General features: G+C 44.8%; 1 long non-coding RNA gene across 1 annotated transcript; it reads left to right on the top strand.

The window, feature by feature from the left end:
* The first annotated feature begins 6,515 nt into the window (after positions 1-6,515).
* On the top strand, positions 6,516-10,725 carry LOC134983275 (uncharacterized). Its single transcript, XR_010191617.1, has 3 exons — positions 6,516-7,689; positions 9,440-9,631; positions 10,614-10,725. It is a non-coding gene; the product is annotated as an uncharacterized LOC134983275 (long non-coding RNA).
* The last annotated feature ends 45 nt before the right edge of the window (positions 10,726-10,770 follow it).

Genomic DNA, 10,770 nt, shown 5'->3' on the forward strand with positions numbered 1-10,770 from the left:
TTTTTTCCCTTTCTGTGCAGATTGTGGAAGGTGAAAAGGTAAGAGTTCTGCAGCCTTGTCAGGTTCGCAGAAGTGGATGTTGTTTTCTGTTTCTAACACATCCACCGCATGTCGCTGGGTCTATCTGGCTGGAGGCCACTCCTGTGGAACTCGTCCACTACTCTTGAGTCAGTCCGGGAATGGACTTGGACCTGTGAGTTAATAATGGAATCCAAAGGGGGACATACTGGCGTTTACAGATGGTTTCCCTCACTGATTTTTCTAATAGATCTTGCCGTTTCCCCTCTGGAAGGGGAGGTAGTACGCGACGCCATACCAGAGTTGCTTCAAGGTCAGGGCATTGTCCTGCTGTCCCTGGTAAAAAAAAAAAGGGGGAAAACAGAGATTTCTCCTTACGAAGTTGAACTACAGGATGGAATCTCTCAGGCCAGGGAGCTCCAGCACGTAAAGGTAGAAAGGGGTTAGATGCGTTTTTCTCCGCATTCAGCTTACCTGGGTTGATATCCAGGACTGTCTTTGCCATTTCACCGGAGTGATGGCAGTAGGATGGTATTCTTTCACTAGTGAGAGCCATTGTTATTCTGTACTGGGACACTCTCCTGATTAAGGCGAGGTCAAGACACAAGTGCAAATCGTTGTTTCTCTCTGAGTGTTCTTCAACACAGGGAATGGCTGTTTTCCCAACAACGTAGACGTCGGAGGTGGGTATCAGAGTAGATACGAAACGGTTGAAGTTCTCTGTGTTTTCCTGTGGAAAGAGGTCTGCGGATCCGGAGTCGGGTCAGATTTGCAGTGACAATCCATCAATATGTTCCGTTGATGAAGAAGGTGGCGCGGCCTAAGAGGCCTTTTCGGTGAGCAGGTCAAATGCCAGAGCGGTTTTCACGGGGCCAGTTGGAAATGTGGTCCGAATCTCACCTGCACAGGCGCCGGAATATAATCCTAATGGCCAGGATATCGCTCCTGTGGTGTCTGCTCAGTTCTCACCTCCTAGAGGGACGAAGGTTCTGAATCCAGGATGAGATCCTGGTGTCCATGCATGCAGATCTCCGATACTGGGGAGCAGTCCTTGCAAGGGAAGTATTTCCAGAGGAAAAGGTCAAGCTGGGAAGCTTGTCTGCAATAAGCTTTCTTGAATTAAGAGCTATTTTCAGTGAACATATGCTTAGTTATCTGCACGTGTTAATTCTGTTGGACGACTTGACAGCAGTGGTGTTAGTAAGCCGCTAGGGCGGATCAAGGAGCAAAGCAGCAATGGCAGATGCCGTAAAAGTTTTCTGCTGGGTGGAAAGACTGGTAAACGCTATATTAGCAGTCTTAGTTCCGGATGTGAACGATGGAGAAATAGTTTCCTCTGCAGACGCGATCTCCATCCGGGAGAAATACTGTCGTCATCGAGAAGTTTCGCTGAAGCGACAAGTCTTTGAGGAGTGCCTCACTTGGACATGTTGGCATCTCACCTCATCGAGAGACCTCAGGTATATTGTTCCAGGTCAGAGGACAATCAAGCTATAGCAGTGGACGTCCTCGGGACACCTTGGGTTTTTTCAGTCGGTCTATGTGTCCCGTCCGTTATCACTCTTCTGAAGGTGATAAACGTAATAAGAACAAAGGTTCAGGCGATCCTCATCGTTACAGTCTAAACAAGGAGGGCTTGGTATCCAGTTCTTCAAGATTTACTCATAGAAGATCCCTGGCCTCTTCCTCTACGTGAGGAACTGTTACAGCAAGATCCGGGCGTGTATCAAGACTTACAGTGGCTGCGTTTGACGGCGTGGCGATTCAATGCCATATCCTTGCCAGAAAGGGGATTCCCAGTGACGTCATTGCCAATCTTCTTCAGGCTAGAAAAGAAGCAAAGCCTTACCACCGTGTTTGGAGAAAATATGTGTCTTGGTGTGAATCCAAGAAAGCTACTACGGAAGCTTCAGCTGGGTCGTTCTTCTCCATTCTTTGCAAGCAGGTGTGGGTGCAGGCCTAGAGTTAGGCTCCATTCAAGTGCGGCTTTGACCTTATGCATTTTCTTTCAAGAAAGAACTGGCGACCTTTCTGGAAGTTCGGACGTTCGTGGAAGGAGTACTGCACATCCAACCTCCATTTGTGCCCCCATTGGCACCGTGGGACCTTGACGTGGTGTTGCATTTTCTTGTGTCACAATGATTGGAACGTTTATGAAAGGTTGTGTTAAAATTTATTTCTTGGAGAGTGGTCATGCTTTTGGCTTTGGCGTCCGCAAGGCGGGTGTCGGAAGTAGCGGCTGGGTCTCACAAGAGCCCCTGTTTGATCTTCCAGGTGGATAGAGCAGAATTGAGAACTCTGATAATAGTTCTGCCAAAAGTGGTTTCAGTGTTTCGCAGAAACCAGCCTATTTGATGCCTGTGGTTACTTAAGCATTGGCTGATTCAAGGTCTCTCGATGTAGTCAGGGCTTTGAATATTTTTGTCGCCAATTTGGCTCAGATTGGGGAAACAGAGGCTCTGTTTGTCCGGTATGCTCCCAGCGTGATTGGGGCGCCTGCGTCTCTGCAGTCGGTTACACACTAGATCTGTGATCCGATTCGGCGTGCTCGTTCTATGGCTGGATTGCCGTTACCGAATTCGGTGGTGACCCATTCTACTAGGAAGGTGGGCTCTTCTTGGGCGGATGCCCGAGGAGTCTCGGCGGTTCAACTTTGCCCAGCGGATACTTGGTCGGGTTCAAACACTTTTGCTAAGCTCTACAAGTTTGATACAGTGGCTGATGGGGACCTCATGTGTGCTCAATCGGTGCTGCAGAGTCGTCCGCACTATCCCGCCCGGTCTGGAGCTTTAGTATAAACCCCATGGCCCTTACGGAGTCCCCAGCATCCTCTAGGATGTATGAGAAAATAGGATTTTAATACCTACCGGTAAATCCTTTTCTCTTAGTCCATAGAGGATGCTGGGCGCCCGTCCCAGTGCGTACTGTATCTGCAGTTATTGGTTATGGTTACACTCTTGTGGTATTTCTTCTCTGTCAGGCCATTGCTGACGTTGTGCATGCCATGGCATGCGGTGTCTGATTATTGGTTGTGTTGACACACAGGTTGTGTTACATATTCTCTCAGCATGTGGCTGTGTATTTTCCATGCCGTTGGCTGGTGTTCTATCGAATGCCACGTTCTGCGGTACGTTCGTGGTGTGAGCTGGTATGACACTCACCGTGTTTACACAATAAATTCTTTCCTCGAAATGTCCGTCTCCCTGGGCACAGAGGAGGAGGGGCATAGAGGGAGGAGCCAGTTCACACCCATTCAAAGTCTTATAGTGTACCCATGTCTCCTGCGGATCCCGTCTATACCCCATGGTCCTTACGGAGTCCCCAGCATCCTTTACGGACTAAGAGAAAAGGATTTACCGGTAGGTATTAAAATCCTATTATTATTATTATAATACAGAGGGAGCGGACTGTGGTGTCCTGTTATTAATATTATACAGAGGGTGCAGCCTGTGGTGTCCTGTTAATAATAATAATAATAACGGGACTGCTCCCTCTGTATAGTAATAACAACAACAGGACACTACAGACTGCTCCCCTTGTATAATATTATTATTATTATTATTATTATTATTATTATTATACAAGGGGAGCAGTCTGTAGTGTCCTGTTGTTGTTATTACTATACAGAGGGAGCAGCCTGTGGTGTCCTGTTGTTGTTGTTGTTGTTGTTGTTGTTGTTGTTGTTGTTGTAGTAGTAGTAATAATAATACAGGGGAGCAGCCTATAGGGTCCTGTTGTTGTTGTTGTTGTTGTTGTTGTTGTTATTATTATTATTATACAGGGGAGCAGTCTCTGGTGTTCTATATTATTATTATAATACAGGAGTAGCAGCCTGTGGTGTCCTGTAATTATTATTATTATTATACAGGGTGAGCAGCCTGTGGTGTCCTGATATTATTATTAATAATAATAATAATAATAATAACAGGACACCACAGGCTGCTACTCCTGTATAATAATAATAATAATAATATTATTATTATACAGGAGTAGCAGCCTGTGGTGTCCTGTTATTATTATTATTATTATTATTATTATTATTATTATTATTATTCAGGGTGAGCAGCCTGTGGTGTCCTGTTATTATTATACAGGGTGAGCAGCCTGTGGTGTCCTGTAATTATTATTATTATTATTATACAGGGTGAGCAGCCTGTGGTGTCCTGTTATTATTATACAGGAGTAGCAGCCTGTGGTGTCCTGTTATTATTATACAGGGAGAGCAGCCTGTGGTGTCCTGTTATTATTATACAGGGTGAGCAGCCTGTGGTGTCCTGTTATTATTATAATACAGGAGTAGCAGCCTGTGGTGTCCTGTTGTTGTTGTTGTTGTTGTTGTTGTTGTTGTTATTATAATACAGGGTGAGCAGCCTGTGGTGTCCTGTAATTATTATTATTATTATTATACAGGATGAGCAGCCTGTGGTGTCCTGTAATTATTATTATTATTATTATACAGGATGAGCAGCCTGTGGTATCCTGTTATTATTATTATTATTATTATTATTATTATTATTATTATTATTATACAGGGTGAGCAGCCTGTGGTGTCCTGTAATTATTATTATTATTATTATTATTATTATTATACAGGAGTAGCAGCCTGTGGTGTCCTGTTATTATTATACAGATGGAGCAGCCTGTGGTGTCCTGTTATTATTATACAGATGGAGCAGCCTGTGGTGTCCTGTTATTATAATACAGGAGTAGCAGCCTGTGGTGTCCTATTATTATTATTATTATTATTATTATTATACATGATGAGCAGCCTGTGGTATCCTGTAATTATTATTATTATTATTATTATTATTATTATTATTATTATTATTATACAGGAGTAGCAGCCTGTGGTGTCCTGTTATTGTTGTTGTTATTATTATTATTATTATTATTATTATTATTATACAGGGTGAGCAGCCTGTGGTGTCCTGTAATTATTATTATTATACAGGGTGAGCAGCCTGTGGTGTCCTGTAATTATTATTATTATACAGGGTGAGCAGCCTGTGGTGTCCTGTTATTATTATACAGGGTGAGCAGCCTGTGGTGTCCTGTTATTATTATACAGGGTGAGCGGCCTGTGGTGTCCTGTTATTATTATACAGGGTGAGCAGCCTGCAGTGTCCTGTTATTATTATACAGATGGAGCAGCCTGTGGTGTCCTGTTATTATAGTGTTCCTTCTAGGCTGTCTCAGCAGGGTGCGGCCCCCTGCCCTGTCTCGGTGCACCCTGCAGGACCATAAATCGCCCCCTTGTATACAGAATGCAGCAGTCAGAGTGCAGGTTACAATGTTGTCGTCTACTCCTTGCCCACCTCTGAAATTGGAACACAATTTCTATCCTTAGTGAACTGGATGGCAGAGGAGGCACTGTAATAACACAGCACACTGATAAAGAGGAAAAGAACAGGGAAAGCAGTGAGCATGTTCTGCTTACAGTATTTCCCGAGTAGAACAGACTTATTTTTTTCCTATATATTTTAACCCATTGTTTAATTTTTCTGTTTTATAACACATAGAAGACTGGACATATACAGTATGTTTCTCAGTATAGATGTTAGGGGTCTTATATGTATGTATGTATGTATGGGTATATGATTTACTAAAGGCAAAATGTATGTACAAAAACTATAAACATATGCGCTATGCTTTGTGTGCAAAGTGTCACATCAATAATGTGCCCTTCAAAACAAAAATGTGCCCTCTTCACTGCTCAGCACCCTGCCCTAAAAATATCCTAGAGTGAACACTATATTATAATACAGGGGGAGTAGCCTGTGGTGTCCTTTTACTATTATTATTATTATTATTATTATTATTATACAGGAGGAGCAACCTGTGGTGTCCTGTTAATAAAGACATGTTATTATTTTTATACTGGGGTGCAGCCTTTAGTGTCGTTATTATTATTATTATTATTATTATTATTATTATTAATTTTATATATATGTAATTGTGGGGATTGAAAATATTGCTCAAATTCTAGGATATATTAAAGCAAGGACCATAATATCCCTGGCATGTGTAACTGATGATAATTAGAGCAGTATGAAGCAAATGTATATCACACTCCTGGAAGTGTCACTGTGACATCACTTATCTATAGTAATAATACAGGGAGGTGAGAAGGTCTGGGATAGTCACTCTGATGTCACATATATATATATATATAAATAATACAGGGACATGACTGCGGAGGTTATGAGGTCTGGGATAGTCACTCTGACGTCACTTATATATATAGAAATAAGACAGGGACATGACTGCGGAGGTTATGAGGTCTGGGATAGTCACTCTGACGTCACTTATATATATAGAAATAAGACAGGGACATGACTGCGGAGGTGAGGGGATCTGGGAGCGTCACTTTGACATCACTTATATCTGTAGTAATACTGGGACATGACTGGGGAGGTGAGGGGGTCTGGGAGTGTCACTTTAACATCACTTATATATATATATATATAGTAATAATACAGGGATATGACTGGGCAGGTGAGGGAATCTGGGAGCATCACTGTGGCATCACTTATATCTATAGTAATAAAGGGACATGACTGGGAAGGTAAGGGGATCTGGGAATGTCACAGTGACATCATTAATATCTATAGTAATAATAGAGGGACATCATTGGGGAGGTGAGGGGGACCTGGGAGTGCCACAGTGACAAGAGAAAGAAAGTAGACTTCATTGTGGGCGCACTCTTGTGAAGAAATAATGAGATATTCTCAAAAAATAAAACGTAACTTTTATTACAAATGATTAAGAAATTATGCAATCTCCTGAGAACAAATAATGTCTGCCACCTTCCCCCTGGCTGTCTCCTGCCGCCTTTCCCCTGCCTGTCTCTTGCCGCCTTTGCCCTGCCTGTCTCTTGCCGCCTTTTCCCTGCCTGTCTCCTGCCACCTCCACCCTGCAGCCCACCTGCCTGTCTCCTGCAACCTTTCCCCTGCCTGTCACCTGCAACTTTTTCCCTGCCTGTCGCCTGCAACCTTTCCCTTGCCTGTCTCCTGCAGCCTTTCCCATGCCTGTCTCCTGCCACTTTTCCCCTGCCGGTCTTCTGCCACCCCCTTGCCTGTCTCCTGCCACCTCTGCTACACCATCGGCTGGATCTGTGAATTCTGAGGTTACGGAGACTGTACGCTGCAGCTCCATGAATGAGGCCATGAAATTTCCCTCAGGAGACCCTGTCCCTTCACAACCAATTCTCACCCTTACACCACTTCATGGCTGCAGCCATACTCGTCTGACAACTCAGGACACATAGAGCACATGCTCCGTATGGGTCGTGCACATGAGCGGTGTACCGAACATCAGCTCATTGTGACTCCACCCACAATAGCGCTACACTCTAGATCAGGCCCACTATGCAGTACAGCCTTATGGGGCTGGGTCACAGGAACCTCGCAGACACTGACCAGGACTCTATGGCTGTGGGGAAATAGGAGACTTAATGACCACTCTATTCCATATTTACTATGTTACATGTGCAATATGTTTTATGTATTATATTTATTCCAAGGAACTCCAGCTGTGGGGAACGGACACTTTATTACACATCACACGTTCTGTATTCTCTCTGATTCACCGAGGATGGACAAGGACAGGAGTCACAGGACTGAGAGGATAATAAATATCACCCTGGAGATCATCTACCTGCTGACTGGGGAGGTGAGTGGATCTGGGAGCATCACATTGACCTTATATCTATAGTAATAATACAGGGATATGACTGGGGAGGTGAGGGGATCTGGGAGGATCACTGTGACTACTTATATCTATAGTAATAATACAAGGACATGACTGGGGAGGTGAAGGGATATGGGAGCGTCACAGTGACCTTATATCTATAGTGATAATACAGGGACATGACTGGGAAGGTGAGGGGATCTGGGAGCATCACTGTGGCCTTATATCTATAGTAATAATACAGGGACATGACTGGGGAGGTGAGGAGATCTGGGAGCATCACTGTGACCTTATATCTATAGTAATAATACAGGGACATGACTGGGGAGGTGAGGGGATCTAGGAGTGTCACCGTGACATCACTTATATCTATAGTAATTATACAGGGACATGACTGGGGAGGTGATAGGATCTGGAAGCATCAATGTGACCTTATATCTATAGTAATACAGGGACATGACTGGGGAGGTGAGGGGATCTGAGTGCGTCACTGTGACATCTCTAATATCTATAGTCATAATACAGGGATATGACTGGGGAGGTGAGGGAATCAGAGCATCACAGTGAGGTCACATGTCTATAGTAATAATACAGGGATGTCACTGGGGAGGTGAGGGGATCTGGGAGCATCACAGTGACATCACGTATACCTATAGTAATAATACAGGGACTTGACTTGGGAGGCGATGGAATCTTGGAGCTTCATAGTGACGTCACTCATCTATAGTAATAATACAGGGACATGACTGGGGAGGTGAGAGGATTTTGAAGCGTTACTGATAAGTAACTTATATCTATAGTAAATACAGGGACTTGACAACGGAGGTGGGGGGATCTGGGAGTGGCGCAGTGATGTCACATATCTATAGCAATAACACAGGGGCATGACTGGGGAGGTAAGGGGATCTGGGATCGTCACAGTGGCATCACATATCTATAGTAAATACAGAGACATGACTGGGGAGGGAAGGGGATCTGGTAGCGACGCAGTGATGTCACATATCTATAGTAATAACACATGGACATGACAGGGGAGGTGATCTGGGAGTGTCACAGTGACATCACTTATATCTATAGTAATAATACAAGGACATGACTGGGGAGGTGAAGGGATCTGGGAGCATCACTTTGACGTCACATATATCTATAGTATTAATACAGGGACATAACTGCGGAGGTGAGGGGTTTGGGAGCGTCACAGTGATGTTACTTTTGTCTATAGTAATAAAACAGGGACATGACTGGGGAAGTGAGTGAATCTGGGAGTGTCACAGTGACATCACTTATATCTTTAGTAATAATTCAGTGACATGACTGGGGAGGTGAATTGATCTGGGATCATCACAGTGACATCACTTACATCTATAGTAATAATACAGTGATGTGACTGGGGAGGTGAGGGGGTCTTGGAGCCTCACAGTGACATCACTTATATCTAAAGTAATTATACAAGGACATGACTGGGGAGGTGAGGGAATCGGAGCGTCATAGTGAGGTCACTTATTAATGATACAGTAATGTGACTGGGCAGGTGAGGGGGTCTTGGAGCCTCACAGTGACATCACTTATATCTATAGTAATAATACAGGGACACGACTGAGGAGGTTAAGGGATCTTGGAGCTTCATAGTGACGTCACTTATATCTATAGTAATAATACAGGGACATGACTGGGGAGGTGAGGGGATCTGGGAGTGTATATATTGATATTTGATGTCTCCACCTTTACACAGGATTACACAATCGTGAAGAAGACATCCAATGGGTGTGAGACACCCAGCAGCCATCCCCATGTATCAGGAGGACTGAGAAGAACCCAGAGCCCAATCACGGTGCCTCCACCTCACTCACTGACACATGAGAGACACAATGACAAGAAGATCCTGGAACTCACCAACAAGATCATTCAGCTGCTGACTGGAGAGGTGACTGCTGGGAATGGGGCATTATACAGTAACAACGGGGGACGTGTCTGGGTGATGACTGGAGAGGTGACTGCTGGGAAAGGGGCATTATACAGTAACACCAGGGGACGTGTCTGGGTGATGACTGGAGAGGTGACTGCTGGGAATGGGGCATTATACAGTAACACCCTGGTATGTGTCTGGGTGATGACTGGAGAGGTGCCTGCTGGGAATGGGACATTATACAGTAACACCAGGGGATGTGTCTGGGTGATGACTGGAGAGGTGACTGCTGGGAATGGGGCATTATACAGTAACACCAGGGGACGTGTATGGATGATGACTGGAGAGGTGACTTCTGGGAATGGGGCATTATACAGTAACACCAGGTGATGTGTCTGGGTGATGACTGGAGAGATGACTGCTGGGAATGGGACATTATACAGTAACACCAGGGGATGTGTCTGGGTGATGACTGGAGAGGTGACTGCTTGGAATGGGACTTTATACAGTAACACAAGGGGACGTGTCTGGGTGATGACTGGAGAGGTGACTGCTGGGAATGGGACATTATACAGTAACACCGGGGGATGTGTCTGGGTGATGACTGGAGAGGTGACTGCTGGGAATGGGGCATTATACAATAACACCAGGGGATGTGTCTGGGTGATGACTGGAGAGGTGACTGCTGGGAATGGGACATTATACAGTAACACCAGGGAATGTGTCTGGGTAATGACTGGAGAGGTGACTGCTGGGAATGGGACATTATACAGTAACACCAGGGGATGTGTCTGGGTGATGACTGGAGAGGTGACTGCTGGGAATGGGACATTATACAGTAACACCAGGGGACGTGTCTGGGTGATGACTGGAGAGGTGACTGCTGGGAATGGGACATTATACAGTAACACCGGGGGACGTGTCTGGGTGATGACTGTATCACTGTGTGTGTCAGGTTCCTATAAGGTGTCAGGGTGTCACTGTCTATGTCTCCATGCAGGAGGGGGAGTATATAGAGGAACACAGGGGTCTGTACAAGGACGTGATGATGGAGAATCACCGGCCCCTCACATCACTGGGTAAGAGGAGACTGTCATCTATTGTACAGGGGAGAGCAGGTATGGGGGCCCCTATATACACACATCATCTGATAATCA

The sequence above is a fragment of the Pseudophryne corroboree genome (assembly GCF_028390025.1).
Source record: "Pseudophryne corroboree isolate aPseCor3 chromosome 3 unlocalized genomic scaffold, aPseCor3.hap2 SUPER_3_unloc_11, whole genome shotgun sequence".
NCBI classification, from domain to species: Eukaryota; Metazoa; Chordata; class Amphibia; order Anura; family Myobatrachidae; genus Pseudophryne; species Pseudophryne corroboree.